The 24,600-nt window shown below is 39.7% G+C and overlaps 1 pseudogene; it reads left to right on the top strand.

Annotated features, from left to right (window-relative positions):
- The first annotated feature begins 16,962 nt into the window (after nucleotides 1–16,962).
- LOC147345799 (olfactory receptor 5L2-like) lies at nucleotides 16,963–17,894 on the top strand (annotated as a pseudogene).
- Nucleotides 17,895–24,600: the final 6,706 nt, after the last annotated feature.

Here is a 24,600-nt window from a genome sequence, read left to right as displayed (position 1 = left end):
GAGTGAGATTACTGGCTTGACTGCTCTCTCCCTCTTTGGACACTCCTTTTTCTCCACCAGTTCACCTCTATCTCCTCCCTCCCCCTTCTCTTCTCTACCCAACTCTGTGAATCTCTTTGTGTGTTCCGGATGGTGGAGAACACTTAGGGAACTGATTACTGGCTGTATCTGTCTCTATCCTTTTGATTCCCCCCTTTATCCTCCTGGCCATCTCTGTCTCCTTCCTCCCTCTTCTCTTCTCTGTATAACTGTGAACATCTCTGAGCAGTCCAGACTGTGGAGTGCACATAAGGAAGTGATTACTGGCTAGCATGCTTTCTCCTCTTTTGATTCCACCTCATCTCATTTGGGTCACCTCTAACTCCCTCCTCCCTCTTCTCTTCTCCATGTAACTCTGTGAACCTCTCTGGGTGTCCCTCACTGTGGAGAAACTTTTCATGTTTAACCTAGATGTTTTATCAATGGTGCTGTATAGATGGAGAAGTCTTGAGACTACTTAAGACTGAAAACCAGAAGCAGGAGGCTTAAGTCCAAATCCTGAGAGCACCAGAGAACTCCTGACTCCAGGGAACATTAATCGACAGGAGATCATCAAACACTTCCATACCTACACTGAAACCAAGCACCACCCAAGGGCCAAACAAGTTCCAGAGCAAGACATACCATGCAAATTCTCCAGCAACACAGGAACACAGCCCTGAGCTTCAATATACAGGCTGCCCAAAGTTACTCCAACCCACCGACATCTCATAACTCATTACTGGACACTTCATTGCATTCCAGAGAGAAGAAATCCATCTCCACCTATCAGAACACCGACACAAGCTTCCCCTAACCAGGAAACCTTGACAAGCCACCTGTACAACCCCACCCACAGTGAGAATGCTCCACAATAAAGAGAACTCCACAAACTGCCAGAACACAGAAAGGCCACCCCAAACTCAGCAATATAAACAAGATGAAGAGACAGAGGAATACTCAGCATGTAAAGAAACAGGATAAATGCCCACCAAACCAAACAAAAGAGGAAGAGATAGGGAATCTACCTGATAAAGAATTCCAAATAATGATAGTGAAAATGATTCAAAATCTTGAAATCAAAATGGAATCACAGATAAATAGCCTGGAGACAAGGATTGAGAAGATGCAAGAAAGGTTTAACAAGGACCTAGAAGTAATGCAATAAATGAGATCAAAAACACTCTGGAGGCAACAAATAGTAGAATAATGGAGGCAGAAGATAGGATTAGTGAATTAGAAGCTAGAGTGGTAGAAATAAATGAATCAAAGAGGAAAAAAGAAAAGCGAATTAAACGAAATGAGGACAATCTCAGAGACCTCCAGGACAGTGTTAAACGCCCCAACATTCGAATCATAGGAGTCCCAGAAGAAGAAGAAAAAAGAAAGACCATGAGAAAATACTTGAGGAGATAATAGTTGAAAACTTCCCTAAAATGGGGATGGAAATAATCACCCAAGTCCAAGAGACCCAGAGAGTCCCAAACAGGTAAACCCAAGGCGAAATACCCCAAGACACATATTAATCAAATTAACAAAGATCAAACACAAAGAACAAATATTAAAAGCAGCAAGGGAAAGACAACAAATAACACACAAGGGGATTCCCATAAGGATAACAGCTGATCTTTCAATAGAAACTCTTCAAGCCAGGAGGGAATGATAAGACATACTTAAAGTGATGAAAGAAAATAACCTACAGCCCAGATTACTGTACCCAGCAAGGATGTCATCCAAATATGAAGGAGAAATCAAAAGCTTTACAGAGGAGCAAAAGCTGAGAGAATTCAGCACCACCAAACCAGCTTTCCAACAAATGCTAAAGGATCTTCTCTAGACAGGAAACACAAAAAGGGTGTATAAACTCTAACCCAAACAATAAAGTAAATGGCAATGGGATCATACTTATCAATAATTACCTTAAATGTAAATGAGTTGAATGCCCAACCAAAAGACAAAGGCTGGCTGAATGGATACAAAAACAAGACCCATACATATGTTGTCTACAGGAGACCCACCTCAAAACAGGGGACACATACAGACTGAAAGTGAAGGGCTGGAAAAAGGTATTTCACACAAATAGAGACCAAAAGAAAGCAGGAGTAACAATACTCATATCAGATAAAATAGACTTTAAAACAAAGGCTGTGAAAAGAGACAAAGAAGGACACTACATAATGATCAAAGGATCAATCCAAGAAGAAGATATAACAATTATAAATATATATGCACCCAACATAGCAGCACTGCAATATGTAAGTCAAATGCTAACAAGTATGAAATGGAAAATTAACAATAACACAGTAATAGAGGGAGACTTTAATACCCCACTCACACCTATGGATAGATCAACTAAAGAGAAAATTAACAAGCAAACACAAACTTTAAATGATACAATAGGCCAGTTAAACCTAATTGATATCTATAGGACATTTCACCCCAAAACAATGAATTTCACCTTTTTCTCAAGCACACACGGAACCTTCTCCAGGATAGATCACATCTGGGCCATAAATCTAGCCTTGGTAAATTCAAAAAAATTGAAATCATTCCAAGCATCTTTTCTGACCACATGCAGTAAGATTAGATCTCAATTACAGGAGAAAAACTATTAAAAATTCCAACATATGAAGGCTGAACGACATGCTTCTGAACAACCAACAAATCACAGAAGAAATCAAAAAAGAAATCAAAATATGCTTAGAAATGAATGAAAATGAAAACACAACAACCTGTGGATTGTTGTGACAACCTGTGGGATATTGTAAAAGCAGTGCTAAGGGGAAAGTTTACAGCAATACAGGCATACCTCAAGAAACAAGAAAAAAGTCAAATAAATAACCTAACTCTACACCTAAAGCAACTAGAAAAGGAAGAAATGAAGAAGCCCAGGGTTAGTAGAAGGAAAGAAATCTTAAAAATTAGGGCAGAAATAAATGCAAAAGAAACAAAGAGACTATAGCAAAAATCAACAAAACCAAAAGCTGGTTCTTTGAAAGGATAAATAAAATCGACAAACCATTAGTCAGACTCATCAAGGAACAAAGGGAGAATAATCAAATCAATAAAATTAGAAATGAAAATGGAGAGATCACAACAGACAACACAGAAATACAAAGGATCATAAGAGACTACTATCAGCAATTATATGCCAATAAAATGGACAACTTGGAAGAAATGGACAAATTCTTAGAAAAGTACAACTTTCCAAATCTGAACCAGGAAGAAATAGAAAATCTTAACAGACCCATCACAAGCACGGAAATTGAAACTGTAATCAAAAATCTTCCAGCAAACAAAAGCCCAGGTCCAAATAGCTTCACAGCCGAATTCTACCAAAAATTTAGAGAAGAGCTAACACCTATCCTACTCAAACTCTTCCAGAAAATTGCAGAGGAAGGAAAACTTCCAAACTCATTCTATGAGGCCACCATCACCCTAATACCAAAACCTGACAAAGATGCCACAAAAAAAGAAAACTACAGGCCAATATCACTGATGAACATAGATGCAAAAATCCTTAACAAAATTCTAGCAATCAAAATCCAACAACACATTTAAAAGATCATACACCATGACCAAGGATTCTTCAATATCCACAAATCAATCAATGTAATACACCACATTAACAAATTGAAAAATAAAAGCCATATGATTATCTCAATAGATGCAGAGAAAGCCTTTGACAAAACTCAACATGATAAAAACTTTCCAGAAAGCAGTAACAGAAGGAACGTACCTTGACATAATAAAAGCTATGTATGACAAACCCACAGCAAACATTATCCTAAATGGTGAAAAATTGAAAGCATTTCCCCTAAAGTCAGGAACAAGACAAGGGTGCCCACTTTCACCACTACTATTCAACATAGTTTTGGAAGTTTTGGCCACAGCAATCAGAGCAGAAAAAGAAATAAAAGGAATCCAAATAGGAAAATAAGAAGTAAAACTCTCACTGTTTGCAGATGACATGATCCTCTACATAGAAAACCCTAAAGACTCCACCATTCAGATTGATTATATTCTTTGCAGCCAAAGATGGAGAAGCTCTATACAGTCAACAACAAAAAAAGACCGGGAGCTGACTGTGGCTCAGATCATGAACTCCTTATTACCAAATTCAGACTTAAATTGAAGAAAGTAGGGAAAACCACTAGACCATTCAGGTATGACCTAAATCAAATCCCTTATGATTATACAGTGGAAGTGAGAAATAGATTTAAGGGCCTAGATCTGAAATATAGACTGCCTGATGAACTATGGACTGAGGTTCAAGACATTGTATAGGAGAAGGGATCAAGACCATCCTCATGGAAAAGAAATGAAAAAAAGCAAAATGGCCTTCTGGGAGGCCTTACAAATAGCTGTGAAAAGAAGAGAAGTGAAAAGCAAAGGAGATAAGGAAAGATATAAGCATCTGAATGCAGAGTTCTAAAGAATAGCAAGAAGAGATAAGAAAGCCTTCCTCAGCGATCAATGCAAAGAAATAGAGGAAAACAACAGAATGGGAAAGACTAGACATCTCTTCAAGAAAATTAGAGATATCAAGGGAACATTTCATGCAAAGATGGGCTTGATAAAGGACAGAAATGGTATGGACCTAACAGAAGCAGAAGATGTTAAGAAGAGATGGCAAGAATACACAGAAGAACTGTACAAAAAAGATCTTCATGACCCAGATAATCACAATGATGTGATCACTGACCTAGAGCCAGACATCCTGGAATGTGAAGTCCAGTGGGCCTTAGGAAGCATCACTACAAACAAAGCTAGTGGAGGTGATGGAATTCCAGTTGAGCTGTTTCAAATCCTGAAAGATGATGCTGTGAAAGTGCTGCACTCAATATGCCAGCAAATTTGGAAAACTCAGCAGTGGCCACAGGACTGGAAAAGGTCAGTTTTCATTCCAATCCCAAAGAAAGGCAATGCCAAAGAATGCTCAAACTACCGCACAATTGCACTCATCTCACATGCTAGTAGAGTAATGCTCAAAATTCTCCAAGCCAGGCTTCAGCAATACGTGAACCATGAACTTCCAGATGTTCAAGCTGGTTTTAGAAAAGGCAGAGGAACCAGAGATCAAATTGCCAACATCTGCTGGATCATGGAAAAAGCAAGAGTTCCAGAAAAACATATATTTCTGCTTTATTGACTATGCCAAAGCCTTGGACTGTGTGGATCACAATAAACTGTGGAAAATTCTGAAAGAGATGGGAATACCAGACCACCTGACCTGCCTCTTGAGAAATCTGTATGCAGGTCAGGAAGCAACAGTTAGAACTGGACATGGAACAACAGACTGGTTTCAAATAGGAAAAGGAGTACGTCAAGGCTGTATATTGTCACCCTGCTTATTTAACTTATATGCAGAGTACATCATGAGAAACGCTGGACTGGAAGAAACACAAGCTGGAATCAAGATTGCCGGGAGAAATATCAATAACCTTAGATATGCAGATGACACCACCCTTATGGCAGAAAGTGAAGAGGAACTAAAAAGCCTCCTGATGAAAGTGAAAGTGGAGAGTGAAAAAGTTGGTTTAAAGCTCAACATTCAGAAAACGAAGATCATGGCATCCGGTCCCATCACTTCATGGGAAATAGATGGGGAAACAGTGGAAACAGTGTCAGACTTTATTTTTGGGGGGTCCAAAATCACTGCAGGTGGTGACTGCAGCCATGAAATTAAAAGATGCTTACTCCTTGGAAGGAAAGTTATGACCAACCTAGATAGCATATTCAAAAGCAGAGACATTACTCTGCCAACGAAGGTCCGTCTAGTCAAGGCTATGGTTTTTCCGGTGGTCATTTATGGATGTGAGAGTTGGACTGTGAAGAAGGCTGAGCATCGAAGAATTGATGCTTTTGAACTGTGGTGTTGGAGAAGACTCTTGAGAGTCCCTTGGACTGCAAGGAGATCCAACCAGTCCATTCTGAAGGAGATCAGCCCTGGGATTTCTTTGGAAGGACTGATGCTGAAGCTGAAACTCCAGTACTTTGGCCACCTCGTGTGAAGAGTTGACTCATTGGAAAAGACTCTGATGCCAGGAGGGATTGGGAGCAGGAGGAAAAGGGGACAACAGAGGATGAGATGGCTGGATGGCATCACAGACTCTATGGACTTGAGTCTGAGTTAACTCCAGGAGTTGGTGACGGACAGGGAGGCCTGGCGTGCTGCGATTCATGGGGTCGCAATGTGTCGGACATGACTGAGTGACTGAACTGAACTGAAAGACTCCACCAGAAAATTACTAGAGCTAATCAATGAATATAGTAAAGTTTCAGGATACAAAATCAACACACAGAAATCCCTTACTTTCCTATACACTAATAATGAGAAAATAGAAAGAGAAATTAAGGAAACAATTCCAGTCACCATTGCAACGAAAAGAATAAAATACTTAGAAATATATCTACCTAAAGAAACTAAAGACCTATATATAGAAAACTATAAAACACTGGTGAAAGAAATCAAAGAGGACACTAATAGATGGAGGAATATACCATGTTCATGGATCAGAAGAATCAGTATAGTGAAAATGAGTATACTACCCTAAGCAATCTATAGATTCAGTGCAATCCCTATAAGGCTGCTAAACAAATAATTTCACAATTTGTATGGAAATACAAAAAACAAAAAACAAAAAAACTAGAGTAGCCAAAGCAATCTTGAGAAAGAAGAATGGAACTGGAGGGATCAACCTGCCTGACTTCAGGCTCTACTATAAAGCCACAGTCATCAAGACAGTATGGTACTGGCACAAAGACAGAAATATAGATCAATGGAGCAAAATAGAAAGCCCAGAGATAAACCCACGCACCTATGGACACCTTTTCTTTGACAAAGGAGGCAAGAACATACAATGGATAAAAGACAATCTCTTTAACAAGTGGTGCTGGGAAAACTGGTCAACCACTTGTAAAACAATGAAACTAGAACACTTTCCAACATCATACACAAAAATAAACTCAAAATGGATTAAAGATCTAAATGTAAGACCAGAAACTATAAAACTCCTAGAGGAGAACATAGGCAAAACACTCTCCCACATATATCATAGCACGATCCTCTATGACCCACCTCCAAGAACATTGGAAATAAAAGTAAAATTAAACAAATGGGACCTAATTAAAAGTAAAAGCTTCTGCACAACAAAGGAAACTATAAGCAAGGTGAAAAGACAGCCTTCAGAATGGGAGAAAATAATAGAAAATGAAGCAACTGACAAACAACTAATCTCAAAAATATACAAGCAACTCCTGCAGCTCAATTCTAGAAAAATAAACGACCCAATCAAAAAATGGGCCAAAGAACTAAACAGACATTTCTCCAAAGAAGACATACAGATGGCTAACAAACACATGAAAAGATGCTCAACATCACTCATTATCAGAGAAATGCAAATCAAAACCACAATGAGGTACCATTGCACACCAGTCAGAATGGCTGCAATCCAAAAGGCTATAAGCAATAAATGCTGGAGGGGGTGTGGAGAAAAGGGAACCCTCTTACACTGTTGGTGGGAATGTAAACTAATACAGCCACTATGGAGAACAATGTGGAGATTCCTTAAAAACCTGGAAATAGAACTGCCTTATGACCCAGCAATCCCATTGCTGGGCATACACACCGAGGAAACCAGAATGGAAAGACACACGTGTATCCCAATGTTCATAGCAGCACTGTTTATAATAGCCAGGACATGGAAGCAACCTAGATATCCATCAGCAGATGAATGGATAAGAAAGCTGTGGTACATATACAGAATGGAGTATTACTCAGCCATTAAAAAGAATACATCTGAATCAGTTCTAATGAGGTGGATGAAACTGGAGCCTATTATACAGAGTGAAGTAAGCCAGAAAGAAAAACACCAATGCAGTATAAGGTAAGGTAAGGTAAGGTAAGTCACTTTAGTTGTGTCTGACTCTGTGCAACCCCATAGACGGTAGCCCACCAGGCTCCCCTGCCCCTGGGATTCTCCAGGCAAGAACACTGGAGTGGGTTGCCATTTCCTTCTCCAATGCATGAAAGTGAAAAGTGAAAGTTAGGTCGCTCAGTCGTGTCCGACTCTTTGTGACCCCATGGACTGCAGCCCACCAGGCTCCTCCATCCATGGGATTTTCCAGGCAAGAGTACTGGAGTTGGGTGCCATTGCCTTCTCCCCAATACAGTATACTAACGCATATATATGGAATTTAGAAAGATGGTAAGGATAACCCTGTGTGCGAGACAGCAAAAGAGACACAGATGTATAGAACAGTCTTTTGGCCTCTGAGGGATAGGGAGAGGATGGGATGATTTGGGAGAATGGCATTGAAACATGTATAATATCATATAAGAAACGAATCGCCAGTATAGGTTCGATGCAGGATACAGGATGCTTGGGGCTGGTGCACTGGGAGGACTCAGAGGGATAGTATGGGGATGGAGGTGGGAGGGGGGTTCAGGATGGGGAACGTGTATACTTGTGGCGGATTCATGTTGATGTATGGCAAAACCAATACTATATTGTAATTAGCCTCCAATTAAAATAAATAAATTTAAATTTAAAAATTAAAAAAAATAAAAAGTAGAAATTGTATAAGATAAAAAACAGTAAGTATAATAGAAGGTTTCAGATGAAAAATTTCAAGTCCTTAAGAGAGATACTTTTATAAAATAGGTATTATGTACACTGGGTTGGATAACAGAAGAGACAGAGTTTTAGGAGACATATTTCAACACTGGAGTTTTATCCAGGAGACTAAAGCCTGAGAAACAAGGAGGTCAGAGTGCAATACTGAGTCAATGATACAACAATAATTTTTTAAATTGAATAAATACTGTGTTTGCATATTTGGATATTTTTGCATATTGTATATGCAGGTTACTTGGCATGAATGAAAGTTGGTAAGACATGGTCTATATTCCGAATGTGTTTTCATAAGAGCTCCAGTGTGGCAACATAACCAGCTATGATCGTTGTTGAGTCACTCAGTTGTGTCCAATTCTTTTGCAACCCCATGGACTCTAGTCCACCAGGATCCTCTACCCATGGAATTTCCCAGGCAAGAATACTGGAGTGGGTTGCCATTTCCTTCTTCAGTGATAGAGTCCACCAGAGACTTAAAAATGGTAGACTAGATCTCAGAAAATTTTACATACAAAAAGGAAGCATGGTGAGTAGCTGCCTAACATGCATTTCAAGCTATTATTCTGCCTATGACGACATCAAAAACATTATCAGTTCTTTTTTTTTCTTTCCTGAATAAAATGTCTGTATCCTTCTCAACTAAAGAACGTGAAATGAAAGTTGCTCGGTCATGTCAGATTCTTTGTGACCCCATGGACTAGTCCATAGAATTCTCCAGGCCAGAATACTGGAGCGGGTAGCCTTTCCCTTCTCCAGGGAATCTTCCCAACCCAGGGATCGAACCCAGGTATCCCGCATTGCGTGCGGATTTTTACCAGTTGAGTCACAAGGGAAACCTTCTCAACTAAACTCCTAGCTTTAAAAAAAACAGTACTTGGAGTTGCCCTAAGAGTTGAAAACCAGTTGCCTATATGACCATATTCAACATACGAGAAGAAGGTAGTTACTAGCATCCAGACCTATGCAATCTGGCAAATTAGAAATACCAGATCTTGGGACTTTCCTGGTGGTCCAGGGGCTAAGAGTCTGCACTCCCAATTCAGGGATCCTACCTTTGATCTCTGGTCAGGGAACTAGATTCCTCGTGCTGCAACTGAAAGATTCTATGTGCTGCAACTAAGGTCTGGTGTAGTCAAATGAATAAATATTGAAAAGCAGAAATACCAGGTCTTCTGATGTTCTGGTCTGGAGAATTCCATGAGGTTGCAAAGAGTTGGACACGACTGAGTGACTTCTACTTCACCTAACATTAATAGCTCACTTTTGCTTGAATAATTTGTACACTATTCTCTCTATTCAATATGTATAGATAAGTTCTGCAATGTCTACTTTTCAAAAGATCTAAACACTCATAGTATTTGAGAACATTAAATGTAAATGGGAATAGAATCTGTCAGAATCTGTGCTGGAATAGGAATGACACAAATATTTCAGCCAATTTCTCACAATGATCTTTCCTCAAATTTTTGAAAGTAATGCATTAAAGTTAGATTACCTTCTAATTTTGCTGAAGACTAAAATTTTGGAAGTTATATCTTTTAAGGTGATTTGCTATCCAATATGGTAGTTTTCAACATGATCCCAGTTCTTCAGTTATCCAGGTATCCACACCCCTTTCTACTCTTCTGATTAATGGTGGAATCAATCTCTCCATGTTCTGAATGTAGACTACTTTGTGACTAGCTTTGACTGATATAAAAGATAGCTGAAGAGACATTGTGCCATCTTCAAGCATCTGATGGCCCTGTGGCTTTCTCAAAATCTCTTGGAATTTGCATACTCTCTTAGAAAAACTGCCATGTGAATAAGCACAGGCTAGCCTATTGGATAATGAGCAATATGCCTTACACCCCTATTCCATGAAATAGCATTTAGCAACCTCCCGACTGGAGTGTGAGGCCTTCTTAGATCACCTAGACTGCAAAGCTGATAAAATACATGTAAGTACACCAGCCAAGATCAGATGAGGGTACTGACCTTACTGACTCATGTAATAGTGATCCATGCAATAAGCAGCTGTTTTTTTTTTTTTTTTTTTTTTAAGCTAGTGTTTTGGAGTAGCTTGTTATGCTATCTTTAAAACCACTGACCTTCTTAATTTCTGATGTTACCACAAAGACCTTCTCAAGTCTTATCATATAGCAACTAAGCATATCAGCTTTTCTTAAATGCAACTTGATTAAAATGTGCACTTAAAAAGTTTAGGCAATTTAACTTGTTGGTGTCATTGAATCTTTTGATACAATACTTTAATAAAATTATAGTATCTTATTTGTATAAATATAGTTCATCAAAAACTTACAATGTCATAATTTTATTATACATTTTATTAAAATGATCATTAGATAGGATTCAATTATAAGTTTATATTTAAATTGCTTAAAAAAATACCTGCCCTGCCTTTAAGACTTAGATAAATAGATAAGCAGAGAGTTCCTCTGAGTGTTTTGCCCAGATGATATAAAATATCACTGCCCATGCTGTTCTTTACAGATGTCTTTTTATTCTTCTTGTAATGGAACTCTGTCCCTCAGGGAGATGCATTTTAAAACTAGCAACACTTTCAGGGTATATGAAGAATGACAACAAAAATAGATACTAAATAGATATATTATAATCATCAATCCACTAATATCTAATTTCAAAACATCACTGTATAGTCTAAAATGCCTGTGTAAAGTCTTATTTTTTGAGGAAAAAAAAAAAGATATATAAACCAGAGAGAAACAAGACATCATGTCAAGGGTTGGAAAAATCTTGATTAACTGAAGCTTTCTCAATCTCCTTTATACTTTATAAAACTTTATTACACACACACACACACACACACACAAAGATAATGTCAGGCTTTCTGGGAAGCAGTACTTCACAGCACTCTTATGTTTTAAGTTTTGGGAGTTTGTTTTTGCTTTTCTAATTGGGATAATTCACCGGGTAATACATGAATGAATAAGAGGAATCCTTGCTTCTGAAAAATGAAATTGCATGGAATTCTTGAATGTTTGGTATATTCAAGGGCACACACAACAGACTCTCCTTTGAGCACTGTTGGTTGAAGGAGAGGTTATGCAGTCAGATAAGAAGTGACTTGGGAGAGATCTTTCAGGCAGACCCATTAAACGGTCTCTGCGTTGAGCAGGGAGCACGGTTTCCAGCACCGTCAGTGGCTCTGCTCTTCCTAACACAGGGCCAGAAGGCAAAAACCAAAAAGCAGCATATGAGTTCATTCTATCAATGATTCCATTTATGACTTTGTGCAAGTTACAGCTGCCAGTGTCTAAGTCATCTTAGATGCTGCATAGCAGTAATCATCTCACTTATTTTCGTAGCTATAATCATCTCACTTATTTTTATAAAGATGAAAGGTGTGCATGTTTGCATTCAGAAGAGTACACAGCACATACAAAGTGATCAGCAAATGTAAGCAATTGCTATTGTTCTCAGCAAAGGCGGATCATTATTTCCACCCCATTCTGGTATTCAGTAGAATGCTATTGTGACTTCAAACCCTATGTCCTCAAGAAAGGAGCTCTAAGTGTAAGACTGGCACAGTTTATAAGACTTATCCACATATTTCATAATGGCAACATAATCCCTGGTTCAGAGGGCAATGTTTGAATGCAGCTAAAAATGCTCTGCAGTTCATCATGACATCTGAAAGGAATTGTGTTGAACTGTAATAACATGTACCAACTTGGGGCTTTCCAGGTGGCTCAGTGGGTGAAGAATCCACCTGCAATTCAGGAGACACAGGTTCAATCCCTGGGTCAGGAAGATCCCCTAGAGGGAGAGCATGGCAACTCACTCCTGTATTATTGCCTGGAGAATCCCGTGGACATAGGAGCCTGGCGGGCTATGGTCCATAGACTCACAGAGTCAGACATGACTGAAGAGACTTGGTACGTGAACCAACTTTAAATAGCTTTTTCCATCTGACTGCATCTCATACAACTCCTTAATTATTTGAGTCCCAAGATGATGTTGCTTGCTCTCAAGATGAAGTTGTTTGCTTGATGTCTTGTTGGTGTCCCACAGAGATCAATAATTGGTTTGGAAGCTTAAGAAATATGAGCTCCAAGGATACACACACATAAAAATGTAAAGCATGTAGCGTTTTCCCTCATAGCGTCTTCACAAACAGGAAGCAAGGCCTATCTCACAGGTTGGTTGGACTACACTCTGTTTTGGGGGGAATGGACTGAACTGTATTTCCTGAGGTGTGGAAGCTTGTTTATTTGTTTGTCTTCTCATAAGGGTAGCATAGTTAGCCATGTATGAGAAGGGGAACAAGTGTAAAAGAGGGTAGTGACAGTAGACATTTTTAAAAGTCTGTAGTTAGCCTGTATTTATAGAGTATTTTAAGAAATGCCCAAATTTTGAGCACTCCTTTTTGAAAGTATTTTCACTTTTTGTCCTGAGAAACAGTCTCGACAGGAAATGGGAACAACTCCATCTGCAGAGCCGAATTTGAAACAGCTGTCAGTGTAAGAGGGAAAGAGTGTGAGCCAACAGGGAGGAATGCTCAATTCCTCTCCCCTTCCCACCTTCTCCCCCCTCACTTTAACTCCATCCATGGAACCTGGGGAAGACAGCAGGGAGAGCCTCCTGACAGTCACTCTGAGGCTGGGAGTAGGTGCTGAGGGGTCCTCGGAACTGTTCCAGGAGGAACACAGACATGTGAACCACCTCTGGATCAGACAGGAAAGGGATTACTTTGTCCTTGTGCCAAAGGGATTTGTAGATGTCTCTCTATAGCAATTTTCTCACATTTGATACTATTGACATTTTGGCCCAAATTGTATTTTGGTCTTTTCATGTGTTGTGGGTGTGTGTGGAGGATGGGGGTGGGGAGGGAGATGCTGTTCTGTACCTTGTAGACTATTTAGCAGCATCTCGTCTGTCCAGGGGGCTTCCCTGATGGCTCCGAGGGTAAAGAATCTGTCTGTGATGCAAGAGACCCAGGTTCAATCTCTGGGTCAGGAAACTCCCCTGGAGACAAGAATGGCTAGCCACTCCAGTATTCTTGTCTGGAGAATTCCATGGACAGAGGAGCCTGTCAGGCTTACAGTCCCTGGGGGTCTCAGTCAGAAACAGCTGAGTGACCAACCCTTTCACTTTCACTGGTCGGTCCACTAGATGTCAGTAGCAACCCTCCTGATTGTGACAATCAACAGTATCTTCAGATATTGCTAAACATCCTGTGGGGTTATAATCGCTCCTGGTTAAGAACCACTTCTCTCTATAAGTAATCAGTAGCCTGATTTTTCTTTAAAAACCGGAAAAGATTTTCTACAATTATGTACTATTTTGAAATCAGAAAAAGACAAAGTCACTTGTACTGGCCATTGAGGAAAGAAAACCATATCCTCAGAATAATTATGTCTTCAAACCACAATATTTTAATTCACATGTCCTTTACCTCTTCGAGGGCTTCCCTTGTGGCTCAGCTGGTAAAGAATCAGCCTGAAATGTGGGAGGCCTGGCTTCGATCCCTGGGTTGGGAAGATCCCCTGGAGAAGGGAAAGGCTACCCACTCCAGTGTTCTGGCCTGGAGAATTCCGTGGACTTTATAGTCCATGGGGTTGCAAAGAGTCAGATGCGACTGAGTTACTTTCACTTCATTCACTTACCTCTTTGAGTGGCTCGACGGTCAAGAATCTGCCTGGAGGATACACCTGAGACGTTCAGTACCTGGGTTGGGAGGATACCCTGAAGGAGGAAATGGCAACCCGCCCCAGTATTCTTGTCTGAGAAATCTCATGGATGTAGTGGCTTAGCAGGCTACAGTCCCTAGAGTTGTAAATAGCTGGACACAACTGAACACACACGCACACATTAACCTTTTTGAAGTTACTTGAAGAATGTGGAAAATACCAGATGTGTTGGGGTTTAGTCCAGATTTTTTACCCCCTGAAAATAACCAACTGGTGCCTCCAAATCATTTTATTGTTACTAAGGGTGAGTAGAGAAAATATCCTTCATTGGCATTTTCAATATGTCAAAAGCTTTGAATATATATCTCCTTTATTTAAAAAAACACAGCCCTTAAACCTTTTATGTTTTGTGAGAATTCAGGCAAGATTCTTTTCTAAAGTTTCTTTTAAAGTTATCAGAATAAAATACTTATATTTAATGGATGTTGTGAAGATCAGATATACAATGCAGTTTATGTATGTCTGTATAATATTCTGTGTGTGCAATCTGGTTTACTATGCTTTTACTTGCCATCTTATCATAATCATTTTTAGATCATTAAAACTTCTTGGCAAAACCACTACAATATTGTAAAGTAATTAGCCTCCAGTTAAAATAAATAAATTTATATTTATTTATTTTTTCTTTCTTTTTTTTTTTTTACTTTACAATATTGTATTGGTTTTGCCCTATCAACATGCATCCACCACGGGTGTACATGTGAAAAGCAAACTTCTTCAAAAAGCTGAGTGATTTTCCATAATATGTATGCAGTATATCTTTGAACTTTTTTCCTGTTGCTCGACACTTCATTTCTAAATTTTGCTTTCATAAATAATAGTGCAATGCAGCAGCAAGCATTTCTGTTAATTACATGTTCACATCATTGTTTAGCTCTTGAAATAGAGCTAAAACAGAGGATATATTTGTCAAATAGGTCTTCATAAGGCTTGAGAGTCACAGTTACAGAATGTTAGATTTTGAATATCAGTTCCCTGAGCAATGACAGACAGTGTGTGCCATAATTAACAAAATCACTATGCAAATTTTATAGGAAAATATACTAATATAGATGATAGAATCTGCTTTCCCAACTGAACCATATTTAAATAAATGAACACTTGTCAATTAGCAATCTTAAATAAGCATACTTCACATACTTCATTATAAAAGATTTTCTAAAAACTTATCCACTGAATCCCAATACTTTGAGAAATGATTAAAGAGTAAGTCAGTAAAAAGGTATTGGAATATTTTTAATAACCATTTTATTGACCTAGAGTTAATTTTCAACACTGTGTTCCTTTCAGGTCTACAGTAAATGATTCAGATATATCTATATCTATGTAACTGTATCTATTCCATATAGATATAGATGTATCATATTCTTTTTCAGAGTCTTCTCCATTATAAATTATTATAAGATATGGAATATTGTCCCCTTTGCAGTCCTTGTTATTTATTTTATATATAGTGAGTGAAATTCGCTCAGTAGTGTCCAACTCTTTGCTACCCCTTGGACTATACAGTCCATGGAATTCTCCAGCCCAGTATACTGGAGTGGGTAGCCATTCCCTTCTCCAGGGATCTTCGCAACCCAGGGACCGAACCCAGGTCTCCCACATTGCAGGCAGGTTCTCTACCAAATAAGCCACCAGGGAAACCCTTATATATAGTGCTGTGTATATATTAATTTAATAAAAAACAATATGGATAATTAAATAATATTTGATATCTTTCTGATGATTCAGTTCTAAGCCCCGAATTGTATATAACTAGTTTAAGGAAGGGATAAGGCAATGGCACCCCACTCCAGTACTCTTGCCTGGAAAATCCCATGGATGGAGGAACCTGGTGGGCTGCAGTCCATGGGGTCGCTAAGAGTCGGACACGACTGAGCGACTTCACTTTCACTTTTCACTTTCATGCATTGGAGAAGGAAATGACAACCCACTCCAGTGTTCTTGCCTGGAGAATCCCAGGGACGGGGGAGCCTGGTGGGCTGCCGTTTATGGGGTCGCGCAGAGTCGGACACGACTGAAGCGACTTAGCAACAGTAGCAGCAGCAGTTTAAGGAATCATACAGGCTCATATGGATGCAAGCCTTTCCTGTGATCTGTGAAGTAAACTATGGACTCGATGTATTGGAGTGATGCAATTTCTGAGCTTTTCCTAAACTTCCCCAAAGCAATGCCTTATTTCTTTGCTATAAAATATATCCTATATATTGTCATGTCTCTTTTAGGAGAATGCTTCTGCGGCTGCTAAGTCGCTTCAGTCGTGTCCGACTAGGTGCGACCCCATAGACGGCAGCCCACCAGGCTCCCGGGTCCCTGTAATTCTCCAGCAAGAACATTGGAGTGGGTTGCCATTTCCTTCTCCAATGCATGAAAGTGAAAAGTGAAAGTGAAGCCACTCAGTCATGTCCCACTCTTAGAGACTCCATGGACTGCAGCTTACCAGGCTCTTCTGTCCATGGGATCTTCCAGGCAAGAGTACTGGAGTGCGTTGCCATTGCCTTCTCCCCTTATAGGAGACAGTCAAAACTAAATTGGGGAAGAACTCATGGAGAATAACTATTACTATTTTTCTGCAACCATGGTAAAGTGAGGACATGGACAAGGAAAACTGCACTGCTGTGACAGACTTCATCCTCCTTGGATTCTCAGATGCCCCTGAGCCCCCTTGGGTTCCTCTTCCTGCTGTTTCTTTCCATCTTGGAGTCACAGTTTGGGGAAACCTGGGCATGATTGGTCTCATTCGGGTCAGCTCTGGACTCCACACCCCCAGGTACTTTTTCCTCAGCCACTTGTCCTTTGTGGATTTCTGTTACTCCGCGACCAACATGCTGAAGATGCTAGCTAACATCTTAAATGCAGACAGAGCCATTTCCTTCCTGGAATGCACTGTGCAATTCTACCTGTTTTGCACATTTGGGGTAACTGAGGTCATTCTGCTGGCAGTGATGGCCTATGACCGCTGTGTGGCCATCTGTGACCCACTGCTGTACATGGTCACCATGTCCCGAAATCTCTGCATGGAGTTGGTGACTTGTTGCTATCTCAATGCTACTGTATGTTCTGTGATTCACTTGTGTTTAGCTCTTCAGATCCCATCCTACAGATCAAATGTGATCAACCACTTCTTTGTGATCTTCCCCCTCTCGTCTCTTGCTTGCTCTGATGTCACCATGAATCAGTTGGTGCTATACATTGTGGCTGCTTTCAATGAGGTTATCACCATTGTGGTCATCCTCACATCCTACTTGTTTATTCTCATCATCATCCTGAGGATGCACTCTGCAGACTAAGGGTGCAAAGGTTTTCCACCTGTGCTTCCCACCTCGCTGCCATCATCGTCTTTCACAGAACAGTCCTTTTCATTTATTGCCGGTGCCAATCTGGCAACAGCATGGGCATTTAAAAATTGGCCACGATGTTCTACACTGTAGTGATCCCCATGCTGAACCCCCTGATCTATAGGCTGAGGAACAAGGATGTGAAAGAAGTGCTCAGAAAAGTGGTGAGCTCCAAAATATTATCCTAGAGAATATTTTCCTAGCAGGACTCAGGGTTAGAAATTGGAGGCTGATGAAAGGGTAATGGTGCATTTCAGTGTTGGAGTGAAAAGAGCAGTCAAGATGTGAATAGCTATGAGTGAGTCTTTTTAATTCTCTTATCTTTGTGCTTTTTCAATTTACAAGTTTAGGATTGATTATTTCAAAATGTGCAGCCTACTTCTTTGCTTTGATGCTATATGAAATGTTTTAAATTGGACAGTGTACTGGACTGTTAAAACACACAAATTTAATTTTCTCTTAGACTTTCATGAGTTTAATGGACTAAGTATCACATTTTATTTTAACATCCATAAAGGGGACTATGATTCATTTCACAATTGAACACCTGTTATTTTACAATAAGGAACACATCTTTGTCAGTTTTTACAGAGAATAAGATTCCATATGTGTATATAAATATAAATATATATATTCTCTTCATTGTTTTGTTCTTACTTCCTTTATTATTTTTTGTTTTTGTCGTTGCAATGTCCAGCGGTTTTAGGGTTTCATATATTATCACATCTGAATAATAGAGGTATTGATAATAACATTACAGAAATTTCAGGGAAATTAAATTACACGTCAAGTGAAAATAGCTTAGTTCAGTTCAGTTCAGTTCAGTCGCTCAGTCGTGTCCGACTCTTCTCGACCCCATGAATCGCAGCATGCCAGGCTTAGGAATGTCCCTAACACATAATTGGTTGTCTCTTTATGTATGTGTATATGTGTGTGTGTGTGTGCATAGATGTATATTGTCTATTGCACTTGACAGTATTGTGCTTTGCAGATACTGCATTTTTACAGATTGAAGATTTGTGGCCACCCTGCATCAAGCAAGTCTATTAGCACTGTTTTTCCAGCAACATTTGCTCACTCATGTCTCTGTCACATGTCACATTTTGGTAATTCTGGCAATATTTTAAACTTTTTCATTATTGTGTAAGTTATAGTGATCTGCCATCCCTGATGTTACTATTGAAAAAGATTATAACTCACTGAAGGTTTAGATGGTGGTTAGCATTTTAAACTATTTTTCAACTAGGATATGTATTTTTTAGTTTTTATTGGTTTGCATAAAGGTTTTAAATTATTTTATTTTATTTGGCTGTGCTGGGTCTTCTCTGTGGCATGTGGACGTCTCTAGTTGCGCTGTTTGGGTTTAGTTCCCTGTGGCATGTGGTATCTTAGTTTCCCCCAAGGGATCAGGCACAGGTCCCCTGAAAATACAGTGGATTCTTAACCACTGGACCACTAGGGAAGTCCCAATATATGTACATTTCTTAGACATAATATTTCAGTGTGCATACTTAGACATGTGCACACTGAAAATGTGTTTGACCTGCTTTATTAATGATATTTGCCTTATTGGAAAGAGAAAGTGAAATAGCTCAGTCGTGTCCAACTCTTTGCAACCGCATGGACTGTAGCCTGCCAGACTCCTCCATCTATGGGGTTTTCCAGGCAAGAATACTGGAGTGGGTAGCTGTTTTCTTCTGCAGGGCATCTTCCTGACCCAGGGATCGAACCAGGGTCTCCTGCACTGCAGGCAGACTCGTTACTGTCTGAGCCACCAGGGAAGCCTAATTTGCCTTATCACAATAAAGTGAATATACCAACCCTATAATATCTCCCAGCCATGTCTGTATGCTTATAAATGTATATACCTACATATTATGTAGATATATTGATATATTATATATGTGTATGTATTGGTTGGTTGTTGTTCAGTCACTAAGTTAGGTTTGGATCTTTTGGGACCCCACGGACTATAGACCATCAGGTACCTCTATGTATGCAATTATTTAATAACCATTGTTATGAATAACAGCATTGCTGACTTTTGCCTTTTTTCTCACTTTTAATTACTTTCTTCTGGATTACTTTAAAAATATGCATTAAATGCTTACTGTGACTCATAAGTGGACTTCTAACCTCGGTGTACATTTCTTTTCTGTGTCTTGATGAAATGACCTTTGTTCATCTTTCCTTTATGTGTTAAACTTCATTTCTTCTTTCAACCTTGGCTCTTATGTGCCACTGATACTTTATTTGTGCTTCCATTATGATTTATGTAAATTTCTACATTAAATTCGCTTGCTCAATGAAGCATCTCTGTGTGTGTCTATACTAACGTTAGAAAGCACTACACTGGAGTTTATGAAAACCAGAATAGGAAATTTGACTCCCATTTTTTAATTTGACAAGTAACACAAACTTCTTAATTTCTCAGTTTCCTCAAGTTTGAACAATGGTTATTACTGTTAACCTCTCAACATTATACCGAGATTACATTTTGACAACATGTAGGTACTCACTGGCGCTAGGAAGATACTTCATGTGTGTTTCAGTGAAATCTTTGAGGCCTGGAGCTATTTATTCTTTTCCCTCTCACTATCACTTACCTCATGCGAAGAGTTGACTCATTGGAAAAGACTCTGATGCTGGGAGGGATTGGGGGCAAGAGGAGAAGGGGACGACAGAGGATGAGATGGCTGGATGGCATCACTGACTCGATGGATGTGAGTCTGAGTGAACTCCGGGAGTTGGTGGTGGACAGGGAGGCCTGGCGTGCTGGATTCATGGGTTCGAAAAGAGTAGGACATGACTGAGCGACTGATCTGATCTGATCACTTACGTATTATAAGTTATCTTTATTTTTATTAGATAGATGAATAAAAACTGGTATATAAACTGTATGTATATTGAGCTTAATATTAGAACTTAAAGTACTATGTTGACTTTTAAGATTGTAAATTGGTTCAAAATTGTTCCATGTTGAATATGTTGTACATGGTGTGTTATATGAGGCAGGTCCACTTAGGAAAAGAAATCCCTAGTGAGGCTGAATACATGGGATGTTAGATTTTGGAAGCCTGGAGAGATGAAGAATGTGTTCATTTAATGGTATTTTATTTATTTAATTATTTTGGTTGTGTTGGGTCTTCGTTGCTTCATGCAGGCCTCTCTACTTGCAGTCTGTGGACTTCTCTTGTTGCAGCACATAGGCTGTCTCGTCACAGTGTGTGGGCTTAGTTGCCCCGTGGCATATGAGATCTTAGCTCCCTGCCCAGGGATCGAACCTGTGGCCCCTGCATTGGAGGTGTGTTCTTAACCACTGAATCACCAGGGCAGTCTCTGATTTAATGATTATTAACTTCAGGAAGAAACTATCATTCTTTATGTGTGCAGACAACAGGGAAGAAGTATTCTTGCCAGAATCTCAGAGGTTGGAGGACGTGCTCTGCTCATCTGATGTGAAGTTCATGAGGAAGAGACAGAGCTCTAAGGGTGTCTACACGTTTCAGCCTCTAGGCACAGGCCCCGTTGATCTTTGGTCCCTGGGACAAGCCAGACTGCTGCTTTTGCTTCTGAGTAGAGTATGGTGAGAAACTGGAAAAGAAACTGAAAAGCAAGAAGACATTTCTTTCTTTTCTCCTTCCTGTTTCCTTTGAACTTTTCCTCCTTTTCTTCTCCCTCCCATTTCTCTTTTTTTCTGCCTTTGGCGGAACTTAAAGGTAATTCTTTTTGAGGGCTCCAAAATCCCTGTAGATGGTGATTGCAGCCATGAAATTTAAAGACATTTACTCCTTAGAAGGAAAGTTATGACCAACCTGGACAGCATATTAAAAAACAGAGACATTACTTTGTCAACAAAGGTCCGTCTAGTCAAGGCTATGGTTTTTCCAGTAGTCATGTATGGATGTGAGAGTTGGACTGTGAAGAAAGCTGAGCACTGAAGAATTGATGCTTTTGAACTGTGGTGTTGGAGAAGACTCTTGAGAGTCCCTTGGACTGCAAGGAGGTCCAACCAGTCCATTCTAAAGGAGATCAGTCCTGGGTGTTCATTGGAAGGACTGATGTTGAAGCTGAAACTGCAACACTTTGTCCACCTCATGCGAAGAGCTGACTCATTTGAAAAGACCCTGATGTTTGTGAAGATTGAAGGCAGGAAGAGAAGGGGATGACGGAGGATGAGATGGTTGGATGGCATCACCGACACAATGGACATGGGTTTGGGTGGACTCCAGGAGTTGGTGATGAACAGGGAGGCCTGGCGTGCTGCGGTTCATGGGGTTGCAGAGTTGGACACAACTGAGCAACTGAACTGAACTGAACTGAAAGATAAGCCAGTTAACAAGTGTATCTGGGGATTCAGGTTTCAACTCCCAGCAGCAATATCATGACCGAAAGAATCGAAGAGTGGACATAAAAATATGACGAAAGGCTACAAACATGACTTTTTAGGGATTGCAGTACACAATGCCGAGTTTCTTTTTCTAATCTGTTTTAATTTCGCTTAGTGTGTGTGTGTGTGCTCAGTCGCTCATATATGTCCCACTCTTTGTGACCACATGGACTGTAGCCTGCCAGGCTCCTCTGTCCTTGGACCTTTCAGGTAACAATACTGCAGTGGGTTGCCATTTCCTCCTCCAGAGGATGTTCCTGACCCAGGGACCAAACTCACATCTCTTGCATTGGCAGGCAGATTCTTTACCACTGTGCCAGCTGGGAAGCTCCACTTACAGTATAAATCTCTCTGTCACTGAATATTCAAGTACTCCTCAAGTCTCTTATCTTCATTTTATGATTTTAATTATAGATACTTTGCACTTTATTCTTTGTAATATTTGTAAACCAAAAATGACAGGGTGTGGTGGTCATCTTTTAAGATCTAAAATTCCATGGTTCCATATTGTACAATAAATGTCATAATTTCCTTATAATTTCTAAAGTAAGAATTGTTATATTTTCTTTGGTTACTTTGCTTTGTTGTTCTTGTTGTTGTTATTGCTTTTGTTTTTTAGGCCATGCTAACAAGGCATAGAGGCAATGGAACCCCACTCCAGTACTCTTGCCTGGAAAATCCCATGGATGGAGGAGCCTGGTGGGCTGCAGTCCATGGGGTTGCTAAGAGTCGGACACGACTGAGCGACTTCACTTTCACTTTCACAAGGCATACAGGATCTCAGTTCCTGGACCAGGGTTGGAAACTGTACCCCCCTGCAGTGGAAGCTCAGAGTCTCCTTGGTTGATTTTAGACTTAGTAACTAAATGAAGTTTTCCTAGGCAACTTGTTCCAAAAGGAATTTTAGCCATCAAAAATAAATATTCTTCAAATCTGGTGACTTTGTTGATCAGATAGAATGGAAAGAATGATTCAGAATTGTGGAAGGGTAAAAGAAATATACAAATCACGGGACCATGGAAATATAGATAAAGCATTCAACTTTATTCTTTTATACCTTGTGTTAAATAAAATGATATGATCAAAGTACTCAGATCAGCAAGAAAAAGTGTATAAAGAAACACTTCTCGCTAATAATATGTAAGTGAAAGTGAAGTCTCTCAGTCCTGTCTGACTCTTTGCGACCCCATGGACTGTAGCCTACCAGGCTCCTCCACCCATGGGATTTTCAAGGCCAGAATACTGGAGTGGGTTGCCATTTTCTTCTCCTGGGGACCTTCCCAACCCAGGGATCGAACCCTGGTCTTCCAAGTTGTAGGCAGACGCTTTTACCATACGAGCCACCAGGGAAGTCAATAATATAAAATAAGACTTCAGAAAACATCCTCACATGGTTATTTACTATGTGAACCTAAAAACTAGAAGCAAAGGAGAAAAACAACAGCAAGAGAAATTTATTTGTTTATTTTTTTAAATTTTTATTTAATTTTTAAACTTTACATAATTTTATTAGTTTTGGCAAATATCAAAATGAATCCACCACAGGTATACATGTGTTCCCCATCCTGAACCCTCCTCCCTCCACCCTCCCCATACCATCCCTCTGGGTCGTCCCAGTGCACTAGCCCCAAGCGTCCAGTATCGTGCGTCAAACCTGGATTGGCATCTCGTTTCATACATGATATTTTACATGTTTCAATGCCATTCTCCCAAATCTTCCCACCCTCTCCCTCTCCCATAGAGTCCATAAGACTGTTCTATACATCACTGTCTCTTTTGCTGTCTCATTCACAGGGTTATTGTTACCATCTTTCTAAATTCCATATATATGCGTTAGTATACTGTATTGGTGCTTTTCCTTCTGGCTTACTTCACTCTGTATAATAGGCTCCAGTTTCATCCACCTCATTAGAACTGATTCAAATGTATTCTTTTTAATGGCTGAGTAATACTCCATTGTGTATGCGTACCACAGCTTTCTTATCCATTCATCTGCTGATGGACATCTAGGTTGCTTCCATGTCCTGGCTATTATAAACAGTGCTGTGATGAACATTGGGGTACACGTGTCTCTTTCCCTTCTGGTTTCCTCAGTGTGTATGCCCAGCAGTGGGATTGCTGGATCATAAGGCAGTTCTATTTCCAGTTTTTTAAGGAATCTCCACACTGTTCTCCATAGTGACTGTACTAGTTTGCATTCCCACCAACAGTGTACGAGGGTTCCCTTTTCTCCACACCCTCTCCAGCATTTATTATTTGTAGACTTATGGATTGCAGCCATTCTGACTGGTGTGAAATGGTACCTCATAGTGGTTTTGATTTGCATTTCTCTGATAATGAGTGATGTTGAGCATCTTTTCATGTGTTTGTTAGCCATCTGTATGTCTTCTTTGGAGAACTGTCTATTTAGTTCTTTGGCCCATTTTTTGTTTGGGTCATTTATTTTTCTGGAGTTGAGCTGCAGGAGTTGCTTGTATATTTTTGAGAATAGTTGTTTGTCAGTT

Source organism: Bos grunniens, chromosome 24 (genome assembly GCF_055505025.1).
Source record: "Bos grunniens cultivar Pamir isolate PY7600 chromosome 24, Bosgru_T2T1.0, whole genome shotgun sequence".
In the NCBI taxonomy this organism is placed as follows: domain Eukaryota; kingdom Metazoa; phylum Chordata; class Mammalia; order Artiodactyla; family Bovidae; genus Bos; species Bos grunniens.
Note: the sequence above shows the minus strand (reverse complement) of the source record. Positions and strands in the feature narration are given on the sequence as shown.